An 18,862-nucleotide genomic window follows, 5' to 3' on the forward strand; every position below is an offset into this window, starting at 1 on the left:
CTCTGCTTATTTTTTTGTATTTTCCATTCTAAGTAAAAGGATTGGAAGCTCTGGCATGCTAGCGTCCTATCATTCAAGTGATGTGCCCAACTTAAAAGTGATGCCCTGAAGAGCAAGAAGTGACCTTTAGGAATCATTTTCCACATTGAGATTATCAGTACAGCAGTCATATATATCTGGAGGTAAAACTGGTAGAACTAATGCTATGTAGGAAGTGTCCATGAGATATTAGGGTAAAATGTTTGTACATTGTATATTATTATTAGCATTTTTGAAATTATTCATTTGTAAGAGCTAATTATTAAGTAGTTAAATGTATCTGGAACCTAAGGGATAAAAAAGAAAAGACGAAAAAGAAAGATTTAACAAATGGTATTACAAAGCTGGGGAAAAATATTTACAGTCAGTGTTTCTGATAAAAGTCTCATTTCTAAAATATGTAAAGAACTTGTTAAATTTATACGAATACAAGTCATTCCCCAGTTAAAAAATATTCAAAGGATATGAACAATTTTCAGATGACAAAATTGAAGCCATCTATAGTTATATGAAAAAATGCTTTAAATCACTATTGATTAGAGAAATGCAAATTAAAACAACTCTGGGGTACCACCTCACATCTCTCAGATTGGCTAAGATGATTGGAAAAGAAATTGATAAATGTTGGAGGGAATGTGGGAAAACTGGGACACAGATGCATGATTGATGGAATTATGAAATAATCCAAACATTCTGGAGAACAATTTGGAACTATGGCCAAAGGACTATAAAACTGTGTATAGCCTTTGATCCAGCAGGGCCATTACTGGGTCTGTATCCTAAGAAAAGCTTAAAGGAGGGAAAAGGCCCCACTGGGGAAAAATATTTGTAGCAGTTCTTTTTGTAATAGCAAAGAATTGGAAAATGAATAGATACCCATCAACTGTGGAATGGCTGATCAAGTTGTGATATACTGATGCTGAGTGAAACAAGCAGAACCAGGAATACACTGTACACAATGACAGCAAGAATGCATGATGATCAACTGTAAAACTAGTTCTTCTCAGTGATTTAGTGATCCAAAGCAATCCCAATAGACTTTGGACAGAAAATGCCATCTGTATCCAGAAAAAGAACTAAGGAGACTGAATGTGAATCAACATATACTATGTTCACTTCTTTCTGTTTTGTTTTTTTTTTTTTTATCTTTCCCATGGTTTCTCCCTTTTGCTCTGATTTTTCTCCTCCAACATGATTCATAATGTATATTAAAAATAAATATATTTATTAAGAAAGAAAATTAAAAAAAAAACATTGGCATTAGAAAAAAAAAGACATCTCAAAACCCCTCAGAGTAACTCTAGAACCTGAAGGGCAGATGCTGCTAGTGGATTGGCACAGTGGGCCAAGGAATATTTTTTATACTTTTCTGGCTATATAATATTAGGTAGGGACTTTCTGGGCTTCAGTTTTCCTCTATAAAATAAGACTTCTGAGCTAGCTGATCTCTAAACTCTCAATTCTACATGTTAAATAAATCCAACTTGTTTATTTCTATTTTCATTCCAAACTATGATTAAAGTGAGTTTCCAAACATCTTTTTCCTCCAGATGTTTAATGTGGTCTCACATGATTGGAAGATTGGGTATAGCAATATGTAAGCAACAAATCATGAGGCAGTTAGTATGTTTGGAGTAAAATGCAAAACTAAGGTCAGTAAGGTAAGAACAACTTCTAAGCTGCCTTATAAGGAGATTAAACTTGATATGAGACACAATAGGGATCCCTTATGACATTTGGAACTGTTAAGGTATGAGCAGAACTAGAGTTGAGAAAGATGATTGATTGTCTCGGTAGAAAAGCCTGAGGGGAAAAAATGATGGTCAGGAGTCTCCAACAGGTGGCTAGAAAGTAGAGAATTGCATGAAAAGTGGAAAGGGGCAAGGAGAAAGGAGATAAGCAATGTAGCTGAATTTTTGAGAGACTAGATGGTGGAAGAGAATGTGTTTTTGGCTCTTGAAATGACCTAGATTGATGTCTTCAGAGCGTAGCCAGCTATCTTTAGCTCCAGGACAGATAGGCCTCTGCACACATAATCCCTGACATATTACAGTCCTGACCTACTGGAAGTCAACTCAAGGTGACAAACTTTGGTAGACTTGTATGACCATTGGAGGTAAGGAAGATGAAACCAGCAGTCTAATTTGATTCTGCAATATATTGGGGAGGGAGTAAAATATATTTGGTTTCCTTAATACTCTTAGAATATGAATTAGAAAAGTATACTCTAAACCCACGTATGTTGATTATGGGCTCATCATGTGTGTTGATGATGGGCAAAATCAATCAGCAAAGAATAAAATATGCAGGTAGACAGGATCTAACATGAGACTGATGTGTGTTGATGATGAGGAAAATCAATCAGCAAAGAATTAAATATGCAGATAGACAGGATCTAACATGAGATTGAATAAAATGGAATCTGAAAGTAAAATGAATTTTTTTATTTCAAAGACCAATAAACTTCCATTAAACCTTTCCCAGAAAGCTAAATTTGAATTTGAAGACAAATAAAAATGAAGACTCTTATTCATTTATGTTTGGAGTTGTCCGGGCAAACCTCATTTTGTCATATTTAGTTCAGAGTGTCTCCCCAAACCTTGCAGGAGAAGATAAGGTTCTCTTTCTCAACAATACATTTCTTTCCTTTGCTCAGGTATAAGCTTTTCTCTAAGTCTTATGCAAATTGCCTTAATCTTTACTGTCCTAGAAATTCAGTAACCACAATTGAAAAGGCAGATTGTTTTCAATGGCCAAATTAAAAAAGGAAAGGAAACTGATTTTTTAAAAATTAAGCAACAGAAGAACTGAAGGATTTTGTGGCAACCCAAAATATGTATTGGATGTAGTGAAAGAGGTGTATCATTGTCTTAGCAAGTTGCTCTCTACATCATGAAAAGCTGTTCCAGTCTTGCAAAGAACTATGTAATTCTCTCTGGGGTGAGAGTGCTCCCTGACCAGGGAGAGTGTATCCATTTGGCTGCAGACAGAAGTTGATCAAATTCATATCCTTCCTGATTTGAGCATTTTTTTTTTCCAGTGGTAACCTTCAGAGAGAGATAAAGAAAGACAAAAAGAGACAGAGAGACCAAGAGAAAGACAGAGAGACATAAACACACATACAGAGGGACAAAGAGAGACAGAAAGAGTGAGGAAGGGAGGGAAACAGAGAAAGAAAGAGAGAGAGATGAGGGGGAAGAGGGAGGGAGACAGAGAAAAGGAAGAGGAAGAGGAGATAGAGAGAGGAAAGAGAGAGAGACACTCAGGAAATCACAATGATTCCTAATAGGGAAAGCTATAAATAGCATTAGTAGTTCTCATACTTATCATCTGTGTAATAACTTTTGCCAAAGGCTCTGTACTCGAAAGAACTACTAGATACTTATTCTACCTTCTCTCTAAATAATGCAATAATTTAAAAAACAATCTGACAACAAATATGAAATGATTTTTTTAGGAAAAATTCCTGCCAACATCTGCTTCTGGCTCAATAAGTGGTGAACAATGCAGACTGGACAGGGCAGCTAGCTAATGGAAAGTCCTTACACTGATTCATGGAGAGGCAGGTAGGGAGTAGGGAAGGGTTACTCCTTTGACCAGAATAAGAATCCTTCTTATTTTTGCAGCTCTTAAGTATTGTTAATATCTGCCAAACAAAAGTCCCCATTAGAATAGCTAGAAATCCTGGGGCCTCATCCAACCCATTATTAGAGGAATTCCCAGGCTCTATGTTTTACCTAGAATTGTTTCATTTAAAAAGGCAGAATGGCTGAATTCAAGCAACTAATGGCTGTGAAAATAGTGATTTTGAAAATCAGGTAGCATGGTAGAAGGTGTCAAGGGAGCCTTGAAAGAAGAAAAAGATTATTTTTAGAGCACAATTTTTTCTGTTCTAAAAGCAAAAGGCCTTAGATACACTGTCATCAATGCTTAGGGCCACTAAAAAAAGCAATGAGCCACATGGTCCCCAGATGGTATGGGTTAAGTAGTCACTTTTATTTTTCTTTCTCCTCAACTTTTTTAAAAAACTGGAGAACCTCTTCCTTATAAACATCCTTTTAGATGGCCAAGTTCTTTACAAAGCAGACATGTAACAATGAAAGGATTTAAGAAGAAGGAAAACAGCAACATTTGAGGAAAGTCTGTACCTGCATATTATTTCCATAGAAATTAATTTGCTAAGGATGTTGCTTGGGGTTTTTTTTGTTGTTGTTGTTTGTTTTATTTTTTTTTTTTCATTTTCAGTGGCGCATGAAGCAAGTAGTTGCATTCATCTCCAGTTTCAGTAGCTTTGTCTTGTTACTCTCTAAGTACAGATATCTCACTCTTTCCTTTCAATTACATTTCCAAACTTTATTTAGTCTGTATTTATCTTGTATGCACAGATTTATATGTCTCCTTCAGAGCAGGGTTTATTCCTACTTTTTTTTTTTGTCTCTCTAATCTCTAAGACAATTCCCAGAGCATAAATCTTGTTCATTGATTGATTGATTTAATCTGTTCTAAACTTCTTCATAAGACCTGCCTCAGTGAATTCTACCTATGTTGAAAAGTAAGATAGCAATAACAATAATAACAATCATAAACTGTACTGGAATTTGAAATGGAATGTTCCCACATATAAATGATTGTCCTCAATTTCCCATATATAATGCTGACCTATAAAAATTTAACAGTGTTTTTAACCTCCAAAAAATATAAAATGAAAAACTCTCAAGGAAAAATGGAAAACCCAAAATGGAAAGCTAATTAGAAGAAATCAAAATGACATGAGACCAGAAGATCACCTTTGCTTGTAACCTTTGTGATCTTAGACAAGTCATTTCAGTTGGACCTCAGTTGCTTATCTATAAAATAAAGATATTGACTAAATGGCCTCTAAAGGCTTAATTTCTAATCCTATCCATTATTACTTGATGTTCTAAAGCCCTTGATCTTATGATCTCATAATCCTGTTTGCTACAGGAGTTGTCTCAAAGACACTTTTAGTGTGACCACAAAAGATAAGCCTACAACTCAATAATTTTATTCACTTGTCCATCTGAGCGATTATCTGTAGAAAATTAAATAAACTCACATACTGATAAGATAGTGATATATCCCAGTAGCATTTCTATTATCTAAACTCTATTGAAAACAATGAGAAAAAAGAGATAATAACAATAGGTGGCAGTTATTTGCAATTTTAAATATTTTCTAATTGTTTTATGTACATTATTTCCTTTGATTTTCATTGAGATAGTTATCTAATTCTCACTTTACAGATGAGAAAATTGAGACTCAGAAAGGTTCAATGTCTTGCTTGTGATAGCTAGTAAATGATAAGTCAGAAATTCAAACAGAATCTCAACCCCAGATCTTTCAAGATTCCAAGTCTCATCTTTTCCTCCTAGTATTCTCTGCCTGAACAAGGCCTATTTTAGAGAGGCTACCAAATATAAAGTGCCACTTGACTGGAAGTTGTTTGCTTTTGGCTGGGCATACTTTGTGCAGAATCAGCTAACATTGCTTCCAGGACATTTCAAGTACGGAATGTGAACAGCTGTAAGGATGCATAGGGGCTATTAAAATAAAGCAACTCAGCCTAAAGAGCACCAGACCTGGAAGTCATGGGATCATAGATTTAGAGCTGGAGCAGCCTCTGAGGTCATCCAGTCCAACCTCTCATTTTGCAAATGAAGAAACTAGAGCACAGCTCAGAATTTCAATGATTTGTCCACAACTGGTAAATGTCAGAGCCATGATTCAAGCCCCGGAACCCTGAGCCCAACTCTAGTGCTCTTACCATTGCTATGGCTCTGCCATAAACCAACTCTATGATCTCAGACAATTTACTTCTCTCTGGGACTCAGTTTCCACATCTGTGAGATGAATGGAGAGGAGGATAGAAAGGAAATTAGACAGAGGCTCAAGCCAGCTCTAAAATTTGATGATTCTAAGTTCTTGTGATCCTGGCCATATGTGTCAAGATGCTTGGCTGCTGTTTTTCTTCTCTTGGAAGTTACTTGATATTTGATAGTTCTAAAAGTGAAATCATTAGGTCACAACAAATTGATAAGTTATTTTGTTAGATCTACTTGTTCTCTGCTCATGTTCTCTTCAGATTAGGAAATACCTCTTTAATCTAGCATGGCTGGACTCAAATTGAGCTGTTTTTGCTTCTTTAGGGGTTTCTTCTAGGGATTCAGTTCAATTGTGGCTCATAAATAAGATTATCATCTGGAAATAGAGCTGGCTTTTATAATGAAGATAATGCTGAGAAAAGTATATGTTTTAATTTAATGTTAATTAAATTACATGTAAATAGTTAAAGTAAAAAAAAAATTGTAAGTATTCACTATTTCAAGTGAACCCTTCAAGTGAAGGGTATATTCACCTTTCTCATCATCTACTTCCACTTTGAGAGAGAGAAATATCTTTACCTAAAAGGGAAGATAAACAAAAATGAACAATCAAATAATTGAAAAACATACCTTCCCTCCTCTCGATCCCTGAATCTAGCTACAAAACATTCATGTGCTTTTCATTAAAGGGAGAATGGAAAAGGAGGAGAGGTAGAAAAAAAATAACCCAATATTACTTGTCCCCCCATTTCAATGGAAAACCCTTGCTTGAAATTCCATGTTGCTACTTCGGGACATGGGAGAATTGTCTCCTACAGGGAAAGAACAGCATCATATTTTTCAAAGTAATGGGAATTTCTAGGGCACAGACGAAGCACATGGTGCTTTTCTAAGACTAACGAAACTGAGTTTGCAAATAGGTTCATGTTGCAGTTATAAATATGAGAAGCATAGCAAAGAAAAAGGATGCTGTTTGGCAGGTACACACAAGTGTTATTTTGCATTCCTGCAGGCTGAAAATCCATGAACACTGGATGAGATCCAGATTTCTTTCTTAATGACCTATCTAGTCCAGACTGGCTTAGTTGTCCTTTCCAGAAATGTCAAGAATGACAACAGAAAACAAACCAACCGATTGGCTACTTTTCTGAAACGATCTATCCATTGGATGTTGTTGTGGAAGATATCAAGAATGGCTCCATGCCTGAGTTGCTCTTTAAAAGACCAAAAGGAGATAAACCACAAGGTGATAGGTGTCAAATCCATTGTAAAGCCAACTGTAAATGTGAATTAAAATTGGGTGACTAAGTTTTATCTGTTTCAAGCTCACACAAAGTTACTACATGGTAAATTAACTGTTTATCTCATGTTCTGAGAAATAGGCCTATGATTTAGTAAACCTAATTACAAATCATCCTTGGTTGGAGGTAAAACCAAAAGAGTGCAAGCTCTCCAATTTCTGCCATGCTGGAGAGACTCTGAAATTGTTTCTGCTACTTACATGAGCAAAATGATATTTTGCATTTCTTACATGAAGGAAGCAACTTGCATTCAGAAATAGTTGTAAGACTATATTAAACATCAAAAATATTTTAAATTACCTCTATAACTCATTAAGAGACATAAGTGCAAAAAACAATGTTATTATTACTGAGTCATTTTGCTTGTCCAACTCTTTGGGGTTTTCTTGGCAAAACATACATGACTAGTTTACCATTTATTTGTCCACCTTATTTTACAGATGAGGAAACTGAAGCAAATAAGGGTAAGTGATTTTCCCAGGGTCACACAACTAGTATGCATCTGGGGTCAGATTTATGTTTAAATCTTCCTGATTCCAGGACTGACACACTATATACTGTACCACCTAGGTCCCCAAATAACAATGCTACTAGCTACTTAGTACAATGACTTTATACATCTATCTATCTATCTATCTATCTATCTATCTATATTTTAAGCCAGGGATGTCAAACATACAGCCACAGACCACATGTAGTTCACAGTATTCCCAAGTATGACCAGATTCATATTAAAATGTAATTGGGAAATGTTTTATGAAATAAATAAAGATACAATAAAACATAGCTAATGTTAATCAACCAAAAAATATTTATTAAAAAGTGCCAGACACTTTAATAAATATCGGGATTATAAAAAGAGGGCAGAAGAGAGTCTCTGTCCTCAAAGAGTTTATTATGAATGTTAATCTGTGGTTTCCTAAATCAATAGGCATGTCAGCAGAGATTCTTATATATGGTTCAGTGACCCCTGTTTCTACTTGAATTTGTTTTAAAATTTACAAAGCATTGTCCTCACAATAACTCTAAGAGGTAAGATCAGGCAAGAAACACAACTTCATTTTAGAGATGAGAAAACTGAGATTTAGACATGTTAAGTGAGTTGGCTATGGCTCTTACAATATTTCTGTTCTTAATCAATCCAAGTTTCCTGGTAATAGACTGATTTATTTATTGATTCAGTATCCCATGAGAATGATTGTTCATTGGCTTTTTTAGAAGAAATGAGGAAAAACCCAAGGGTCCCTTTCAAAAAATAAAAACAATTTTTCTTTTTGTGTTATAAACTTTTAGTCATCAACAAGCATGAAGATCAAGATAAAAGAACAAAAATATGGACTTCTACTAATATGTAACTTGCATTTAATTGTATATTAAATTTAAAATTAAGTGGTAAGCAGTATAGTAAAGGATTATGGGAACCAGAATGACCTCCATTTAAATCTTACCTTTCTCTGACACATACTGATCATGTGACTGAACAAAAAGTCATCATCTCTGTACTCAGGGCAGCTCTCTAGAACTATAAACTGCAAAGAAGGTGGCATTCTGCTTTGGTAGAAGGAGTTCCCTAGGCTAATTAAATGACGGGCCTAGTTCCTATCCCTACTTCTTTTCCTTTTTAATTTTCCTTCATTTTGAATATGAAAACAAAAAGACCAAAAAAAAAAAAATCCCTTGTACTGACCACAACATAAAAAGAGGGTTCAATATAAAACCATGAGTTTTCATTTCATAGTTTGCTTTTTAAAAAGCAATAACTATGTAAGAAGTACTATACATGATTTTCAAAGCTGTTCTGCTTTTTTGTGCTTCTTTCTTGGTTTTCTTTTGTTCTCTACTGTGTGCTTTTTATTTTTTTTCCTCCTTTCCTCATCTAGTTCCAAAGAAGCCTAACATCAGTCACAATATGTATATATATGTAAACCATATTATATTACATTATATTATTCTACTAATCAATTCTTTTTTAATCCCTATCCTTACTAAATTTAACATAGTTAAAATGTCCTATTTGTGAATGGCCTTGATCCATGGTTCTTTTACCTGTAGTCCCCATTGATACTGAAAGCAGAGATAAGAAAAACACGGACATCCTTCAAAGCCCTCATGGAATGAAATTCAGTTTTGAATACAGTTGGCATTTTCATTTCATTCAAGACATTAACCTGTTTTTAATCTAATTATGAGTAAGAAATCACAATGCTAATAGAAAGTAAACAGGGGTAGGTTTTCTCTTACTGTTTGCTAAACCGATATTCTGGAATTGAGGATAGAAACCTATAGCATTAGCTTGGCAAGGGATGGGTAAAATTACTAAAGAAAAATAAAGCCACTAAGTCTTGGAAAAGATTCAGCTGAGGTGCTGCCACCTGAATATACATTTAGTTTCACGGATTCCCTATATTAAAACATTTCATTCTTGGCTGGCAAGAATCTAAACATTTCCATTTTTATCTGCACCCAATCTTTCTGTTCCCTCTTAGTACACCCTCCACTAGTTTGGAAAATAGGCATTTGACATACAGACTAAAAGTTATGTATTTTTTATTATATGGAATGTAAATATCAAGGAGAATATTATAACACATTAAAACAACTTTGAAAATGGTATATTTTTTTCCTATTCTACCATAATCTGATGCTTTGGCTCTCCTTTTGGCCAAAAGGAATTAAATATTTGAAGGATGAATGAGTTTTTTGTTGTTTCAGTTATGTCCAACTCTTTGTGCCCTCATTTGGGGTTTTCTTGGCAAAGGTACTGGAATAGTTTGCTATTTCCTTCTCCAAATCAATTTAGAAATAAAGAAACTGAGGCAAGCAGAATTAAGTGATTTGCCCAACATCACACAGCTAGTAAGAGTCTGAAGCTGAATTTGAACTCATGAAGAAGAGTTTTTCTAATCACAGGCCCAACACTTTATCCACTGTTCCACCTACCTGCCCAAGAGAAGCTTAGATAAATTCAATAATTAGCAGAGTAGAAGCAAAATTAGGCAAAAGCTTTTCATGTACCCCAATTACTCTTCTCCTTTTGCTTTTTCCCCCTACTTAATGTTGCCTCTTTCCAAATCATTAACACTAGACAACTTTCCACATTATCTAGAGTAGCTGAAAATGTAATCAGCAAAAGAGAAAATTTAAATATACTAAAGTCCTATGTTAAGTCAGAACAGAAGGAAAAGGTGGAAGGAGGAGAAGAAATTAATAAATTAATAAATTAGAATTTGGATATTTGATCATTAATCAACTGATTCCTTTCAATTCAACAAGCATTTACAAGTGCCTACCACATTCTAGGAATTGAAAATATAAAAGTAAAATAAAACAATCCCTGTCTTTAATAAGCTTACATTCTAGTGGAAGGAAATAGCATCGATTGGGGAAAATAACATCTATAAAGACAAACGTAATGCCTGGCAAACAATAAGTGCTTAATAAATGCTTGTTGACTGATTAAAGTAAATGCAAAATATATTCAAAGAGGTAAAAGAATATTCTAGATCAGGACTGGTTGAGAGTTCCTTAACTAAATAAAAGACATTTCCAACAAGTTTAGAAAATGAGGAAGTAATGATTATTTGAAAATGTCCACAGGGCTATAATTTGCCATTTAATTTTCATAGTACTTCTATTCAGCACTATTTATTTAGATTTTTTTTTTGGGGGGGGGACTAGGTGAAAGAGGAGATTCTTTGCCTCAATTACTACCTAGACTTAATTACTAAATGGGTGCGCAGACTCAATTAAACTGAGACCTGTTGAAGACTTTAGTGTAAAAAGGCCAGTTTCCCATTTCATCCAGGGCCATCTCCAGTTGTCCTAATCCACATCTGGCCACTGGACGGCAGAGTGCTCTGGAGGAGAACACGAGGCAGGTGACCTTGCACAGTCCTCCTTCACTTAAATTCAATTTACTTGAATGTCATGTTCTTCTTCAAGAATGAAGAACCAACAACTAGCTCAGTCTGAAAACACATGAGATTCTAAGCATCATGAGCGTCAATCAAATCAATTTCTAATGAGATTATTTAATGTGTTCTGCTCCTACCTTTTACTCTTATCAATTAATAAACACCTACAACTATGGATATTTCAACAAAAGAAAAAAAGACCACATATGAAACTGAACTTTTTTGTTATTACTATTTTTTAAATGTTTATAAAATTTAATTTACTAGTTACAAAACTGCCTTTCTGAATTTCCCCCTGTCCTCCTCCAAGTATTTAAAAAATCAGTGACAGGGATCAAAAAACTAAAAAAAAAAAAAATAGAAAGGGTCATGAACTATCACTACCCTGTAACTTTTGCTGTACCTTCCTCTCTCTCCTTTCTGAGATGAAGCCAGAAATGACATAAGGATTTTATTTCCCAGGGTGATTTTACATAGAAGCAAAAGGATATGGGAGGGGTGAATAAATGGGAATTCTTCTCCCTGCATTTTGTAAATTCTCTTTTAACAAATTCTGAACATATCTTCACTTATTTAAGCCTCTAAAGCAGAAGGCATTCTCCAGCTGTCTTATGACTGTGTCTCTCAGTCTGATAAAGTAATCAAGTAATGCAGATCTCTACCCAGCCTTGTTATTTTAATCTCATACTTTTTCTTGGCCTCTGCACTTCATTGCCTTGCCCATAACTCTATATCATCAGCAGTAACCAAATCCTATCTCTGATATGTCAGATCTGAGTGTAAAAGTGCACATGTAAGTCTATCAGAGGCTGTAACTCCTCTTCCAGCACCTCTGGGCAATTCTGTTGCATAATTCCTACAATGAACTCCTTCAAGGAGCCACTTGAGTAGCATCAATCAAACACATATTTCCTGCAGATAGGCATAAAGAAAATGCTTGTTTGTTTGAAAGAATCAATCAGCAAACTTAGGAAGGGTAAAACAATGTCTCCCTGTTACAAGTGCACCTCCATGCATTTTCTGAATCATTTTTCTTAAAGGTTTGAAATGTTTGAATGAGTTGTTTTTCTCTTCCAGCTGAGAATGAATAAGATGAAATGCACAAGGAAAGCTGATATGAACATTTCTTTAAAGTAGATAGAATTAGAAATGGAGAGAATCTTGCAAGTAAGCCTGATTCATGATATTTCTAGGCCAATTTTACTGATTCTGCATATTTTTGGAGTTTGGAATCATATCTAAGCATCAGAAACTGATCTGAGTAAAAGAAGTGGAACGTGAATTAAAAGAACACTTTTCTGTAACTACATGAGGATTTTGTTGTTGTTCAGTCATGTCCACTTCTTCATGATCCCATTTGGGTTTTCTTGGCAAAGATACTGAAGTGGTTTGCTATTTCCTTCTCCAGCACATTTAATAGATAAGAAAACTGAGGCTAATAAGGTTTGATGACTTGCCCATGATAACACAGGGTCACACTGAATTCAGGAAAATGAGTATAGTACTATGTAGCTGCCTCAGTTAAGGATTTGAGGACTTTATCTATTTGCTTGAAATTTGTGTTCCAGTTAGCCTATTATGTTTCCCTTAAAGGAGTCCATTCAAGAATATATAAAAGAACATTTGTTACATACCAGTTTCATAAAGGATCACAGAAGCTAAATCCTGGGCCAACCCTTTCATTTTATATTTGAAATAACCAAAATCAATAGGAAAGTTGAGTGACTTAAGTCATACCATACACAAAGATCAAAGGAGGGATTGAAACTTAAGATCTTTGATTCTAAAACTAATATTCTTTCCATTACATATATATTTTAGGTGAGATACAGTCTCTCCCTTCAGTAGGGTTATTGTCAAATAGGAATTAGATTAAACTTGTTTCACAATTCCTAAAATAACCACTTACATTTACCTAGCATTTCGTAAATCCTTTCCTCACAGCAGGTCACATTAAGAAATTTTATCCCCATTTACATTTTAAGTTAGCTAAACCATTGGCTGATAAGTTACAAAGTAACAGTATATAGTACTCTGTAACAAAGTAAGTAACAAGAGTACAGAGACAGTCTTCTTTCCTAGGTTTTCTCATTCTAAATCTAATCACATTAGAAAATTTCCTGCCTAAATTTCTATTTTTATAAAGCATAGTATAGTATACATAATCCTTTTCTTATAACAATCCTGTGAGAGAAGTAATTCGAGTATTATCACCATTTTATAGGTGAGAAAACTGAAGTCTAGAGTTAAGTACAGGTACCCGTTAATGGTGAATCCAACAAAAAAAAAGCATATGGGGAATAAAAAAAAGTTAGCTGAGTCTGGTGACTACATTTCAATTTAAAGAAGAAAGTCCATATCTGCCATCTGTGAGAGAGGATGGGAATAAGGAAAGGATAATTTGGAACAAAAGGCTTTGCAAGGGTCAATATTGAAAAATTACCCATGCATATGTTTTGTAAATAAAAAACTTTAATTAAAAAAAAAAAAAAAGAAGAAAGACCAGATCCTATTTACCACCTGAAAATTATAGTATTGCTTTCTTGATGAGAGTTTTAACTCTCTACAGAAACTTAGCTATGAATTTTTTTTCCATTTAAAGATAGGAAAATGTTTAAATCTGAAACATTTTTGTATACAAAGTTTTTTTTAAAAAATTAATAGTATTTTATCCTTTTCCAAATATATGGAAGGACAATTTAACCATCTATTTTTTAAAAGATTTTGACTTCCAAATCTCTCCCCTCCCTAAGATAGCAAGCAATCTGCTATAGGTTATACATGTGCAGTCATTATACCAAGTTCTAAAACAACTTTTATCCTTTAGACATCACATCAAATATAACTCCTGGATAATGGTCCTTCACCTTAAAAGCAAGTAACTGACCCATTTACAATTGTATATGAGATCATATAACCTTAGACATGAATAGTTATGTGGCCTTTCTTTTTCTCTTTGTTCCTTTACCTTTACACTAAGTCACAGAACCCTGGGGGTTTTCCCCTTCCAAAGTTATTTATTGAGATTTTTCTATTCTACAAAAAAGCTATTAGAAATAATCCATAACTTTAGCAAAGTTGCAGGTTATAAAATAAATCCCCATAAATCCTCAGCATTTTTATATATCACCAACAAAATCCAACAGCAAGAGATACAAAGAGAAATTCCATTCAGAATAACTGTTGACAGCATAAAATATTTGGGAATCTATCTACCAAAGGAAAGTCAGGAATTATATGACCTAAATTACAAAAAACTTTTCACACAAATAAAGTCAGACTTAAACAATTGGAAAAATATCAAGTGCTCCTGGATAGGTCGAGCAAATATAATAAAGATGACAATACTCCCTAAACTAATCTATTTATTTAGTGCTATACCAATCAGACTTCCAAGAAAATATTTTAATGATCTAGAAAAAATAACAACAAAATTCATATGGAATAATAAAAGATCAAGAATCTCAAAAGAATTAATGAAAAAAAATCAAATGAAGGTGGCCTAGCTGTACCTGATCTAAAACTGTATTATAAAGCAGCAGTCATCAAAACCATTTGGTATTGGCTAAGAAATAGATTAGTTGATTAGTGGAACAGGTTAGGTTCACAAGACAGAATAGTCAACTATAGCAATGTAGTGTTTGACAAACCCAAAGATCTTAACTTTTGGAAAAGAATTCATTATTTGACAAAAACTGCTGCGATAACTGGAAATTAGTATGGCAAGAAATTAGGCATGGACCCACACTTAACACCGTATACCAAGATAAGATCAAAATGGGTCCATGATTTAGACATAAAGAACGAGATTATAAACAAATTGGAGGAACATAGGATAGTTTATCTCTCAGACTTGTGGAAGAGGAAGAAATTTGTGACTAAAGATGAACTAGAGACCATTATTGATCACAAAATACAAAATTTTGATTACATCAAATTAAAAAGCTTCTGTACAAACAAAACTAATGTAAACAAGATTAGAAGGGAAGTAACAAACTGGGAAAACATCTTCACAGTTAAAGATTCTGATAAAGGTCTCATTTCCAAAATATATAGAGAACTGACTCTAATTTATAAGAAACCAAGCCATTCTCCATTTGATAAATGGTCAAAGGATATGAACAGACAATTTTCAGATGATGAAATTGAAATCATTACCACTCATATGAAAGAGTGTTCCAAATCATTATTAATCAGAGAAATGCAAATTAAGACAACTCTGAGATACCACTACACACCTGTCAGATTGGCTAAGATGACAGGAAAAAATAATGATGAGTGTTGGAGGGGATGTGGGAAAACTGGGACACTGGTACATTGTTGGTGGAGCTGTGAACGAATCCAACCATTCTGGAGAGCAATCTAGAATTATGCCCAAAAGTTATCAAACTGTGCATATCCTTTGATCCAGCAGTGTTTCTACTGGGCTTATACCCCAAGGAGATACTAAAGAAGGGAAAGGGACCAGTATGTGCCAAAATGTTTGTGGCAGCCCTGTTTGTAGTGGCTAGAAGCTGGAAACTGAGTGGATGCCCATCAATTGGAGAATGGTTGGGTAAATTGTGGTATATGAATGTTATGGAATATTATTGTTCTGTAAGAAATGACCAGCAAGATGAATACAGAGAGTCTTGGAGAGAATTACATGAACTGATGATAAGTGAAATGAGCAGAACCAAGAGATCATTATATACGTCAACAACGATACTGTATGAAGATGTAATTTGATGGAAGTGGATTTCTTTGACAAAGAGACCTAATTCAGTTTCAATTGATCAATGATGGACAGAAGCAGCTACACCCAAAAAAAAAAAACACTGGGAAATGAATGTAAACTGTTTGCATTTTTGTTTTTCTTCCTGGGTTATTTCTACCTTCTGAATCCAATTCTCCCTGTGCAACAAGAAAACTGTTTGGATCTGCACACATACATTGTATCTAGGATATACTAGGACATATTCAACATATATAGGACTGCTTGCCATCTAGGGGGGGGGTGGAGGGTGGGAGGGAAAATCGGAACAGAAGTGAGTGCAAGGGATAATGTTGTAAAAAAAATTACCCTGGCATGGATTCTGTCAATAAAAAGTTACTATAAAAAAAACAAAAAACAAAAAACAAAGATGAATGCTGAAAACTATCTGCATGTATTTGGAAAAATAAAATATTATTAAGAGAAAAAAAAGTCAAACAAAAAAAAAAAGATTTTTCTACTGGGTAAAAGAGGAAATTCTTTGATACTTTGGCTACCTAGTCTTAATCACTGAATGGGTGACACCTCAGGCAAACAGACCTGTTGAAATCCTTAGCTCAAAAAGGCCAGAGTCTCCCATTGCATCCAGGGCCATCTCTAGTCTGTATGCATACAGACTATAACTGGACCCAGATGGCTCTGGAGGGGAAAGTGAGTTAGGTGCCTTTTGCATAGTCCTAAATCCCATTCACTTGCGTGCCATGGTATCACCTCCCTAATCTCATGGTCCTCTTCAAGAATGAAGAACAAACAAGTCACAGTGATCACAGATTAGCCCTTTGAGGCTAGCTATATACAATAATAGAATGGCTGACTAGGTTTCAGGCTATAGCACGTGATCATGGAAGACCAGATAGTTTACCAGAACTGTATAGCGATCAAATCCATAACCTTAGTTACCATTATGATACTCTATACAAGTGAGCTAGACAACCAATCTCCCATTCTGGTTTTAGTTATCCAAAGTAGAACACATACTTCTAACTTTCACTGAGTCAAGTAGTACCAGTGACTTGTTATTTTAGCTTTTGTCTATTCCTTATTTTCAATAATGGCTTCTATATTCTTCCTGTTAGCTCAATTTTTGTTTTTCAAAGGGACTATAGAAGAGGCTTATCTTGGGAAGGGTGGATATCACTGCTTCTTTCAGGAAGCTCAATGTACAACTTGATGTTAGAAAGTCAGATTATGTTTTTTCCCCTTTTTTCTTTCTCCAATTGGAGTAAACAGTGGAAGCCCTTTATTTAAAGATGGCATTGCATTGTAAACATCTGAGGTTGAAACGTGCACTTGCTAAAGCATCCCTATCATTAACGTGAACCAGAAAAGAAAGGAAGGAAGTACCAACCCACCAGAAAGAATGGGACCAACTGAAGGAAGTTATAGACAACTGTAGGAACTTACTGCTTTCAGTAAACTACTCTGATGAATTTTAAGTTCATTTTCCCCCAGTTGTTTTCTTTAGAATCAGAATGTCAGAGAGCATCAAAATACTAGCTCTCCACAAAAAAAATTCCTGGATTTAAGTCCTACTTCTGACACATAATGGCTGCATGACCCTAGAAAAGGTTACTTAGCCTCTCAATAATAAATGTACTTCTTTAAAACTATAAATTACAAATAGATGTTGACCTGCATTAGTAGAGGGAATTCCCCCAGCTGGGCTAGTCTAGCTTTCATTTAGATCAATTATCTGATTGACTTTTGTTTTGAATATCCATCTTTCTATAACTAAAACTACATAGTGTTTTCAGGTATACAAAGTGCTTTTTCTATCTAACCCTGTCAGCAATATAGTACAGGTATTTTCTTCCATCCCTACTTTAGAGAAGAGAAAACTGAGACTTTCAGAGAGGAACTGTACTCTTTATCCCTCACCCACTACCCCCTGCCAACATTGTATGTCTGGAAAAAGCTGAAGATGATTTTAGAACAGTCTCTCTGATTCTAAGTCAGTACTTCCCACTAAATCACAGATCTCTGGGTAGATACATAATAAAACACAAATATCTGTCTACATAAGCCAATCTGGAGCAATTAATTAAGGAGAAACATACAAGGGATTTTTATTAATATGCATTGAAGGTTAAATGAAAATATAGGTTCCATTTTATCAAATTTGCAGAAAACACAAATCTGGGAGGGAAATAGATAAGAAAAAAATCAGATCCAAACATCTTTCAAGAGATTTAAATAAAAGCTGAACATAAAAAATGAGATTTAATAAGGAAAATTACAATGTCTTACACTTGGTTTTCAAAAATAAAAAACTCTATATGTTAAAGAGAATAATAACTAATATACTAATTTCAGAGAATGGAGGTATTTTGGTTAGTAAAAATGTCACTGCTCCCTTTCAGATTGTATTCATCTTAATATGACTGGAGAACTTCTGTTTCTCAGCTCTTCCTTTCACTAACCAATCCCTTGGGCATAGTTTGCCTTTAATCAACAGCTCCACTTTGTTCCCTCTTAGGAGTGGAGGGTTGGTTGGTCAGAGAGAACAAGGGGAAAAATTGAGTGAAGGTGACCTCTTCTAAGGGAAGCATCCTTTTACTTACCAAATATCATTTCTCCTAATCATTGTTGAGCTTGCACTGGGGGACAATATTGAGACCCGGATTCACAGATTGATCTTTTTTCTTCTTTGGGTGCAATAAAAAAATCTACAAGATTTTACTTCATATAGAACAGCCCCTTTTCCACCCTGAGTATCACTACTACTTTTCTTCCTTGTCCATTCTCATATTCAGAGAATTCTCTTTTTTCATCTCTGTTTCTTTCTGAGTAATATGCACCGCCCTCCTTTGTTTTTAGCAACCGTATTTCAAATAATAATCATATATAGTTATTATGGATCAAATTTTCTTAAATAGTATTAATATTAGTTAAATAGCAATATGAACACTTTAAAGAACAGATAATAAAAATAATAGCTAATACCTAGCTATCACATATATAAGCATGTATATGTATATATATGAAAACTTAAAATTTGCAGAGTATTTTAAA

The 18,862-nt window shown here is 34.5% G+C and overlaps 1 long non-coding RNA gene across 2 annotated transcripts in view; it reads left to right on the top strand.

The window, feature by feature from the left end:
* The window catches only part of LOC105750485, a 44,825-nt gene that overhangs the window by 10,907 nt on the left and 15,056 nt on the right, over positions 1–18,862 (top strand). Inside the window, exon 3 of one of the 2 annotated variants that reach the window (XR_001121067.3) lies at positions 6,895–9,022. The exons of the other annotated variant lie outside the window; for it this stretch is intronic. This is a non-coding gene — a long non-coding RNA (uncharacterized LOC105750485). Of the gene's footprint in view, positions 1–6,894; positions 9,023–18,862 lie in introns of those variants that run through there. 2 annotated transcript variants of the gene reach the window in all.

Source organism: Sarcophilus harrisii, chromosome 4, assembly GCF_902635505.1.
Source record: "Sarcophilus harrisii chromosome 4, mSarHar1.11, whole genome shotgun sequence".
NCBI lineage: Eukaryota > Metazoa > Chordata > Mammalia > Dasyuromorphia > Dasyuridae > Sarcophilus > Sarcophilus harrisii.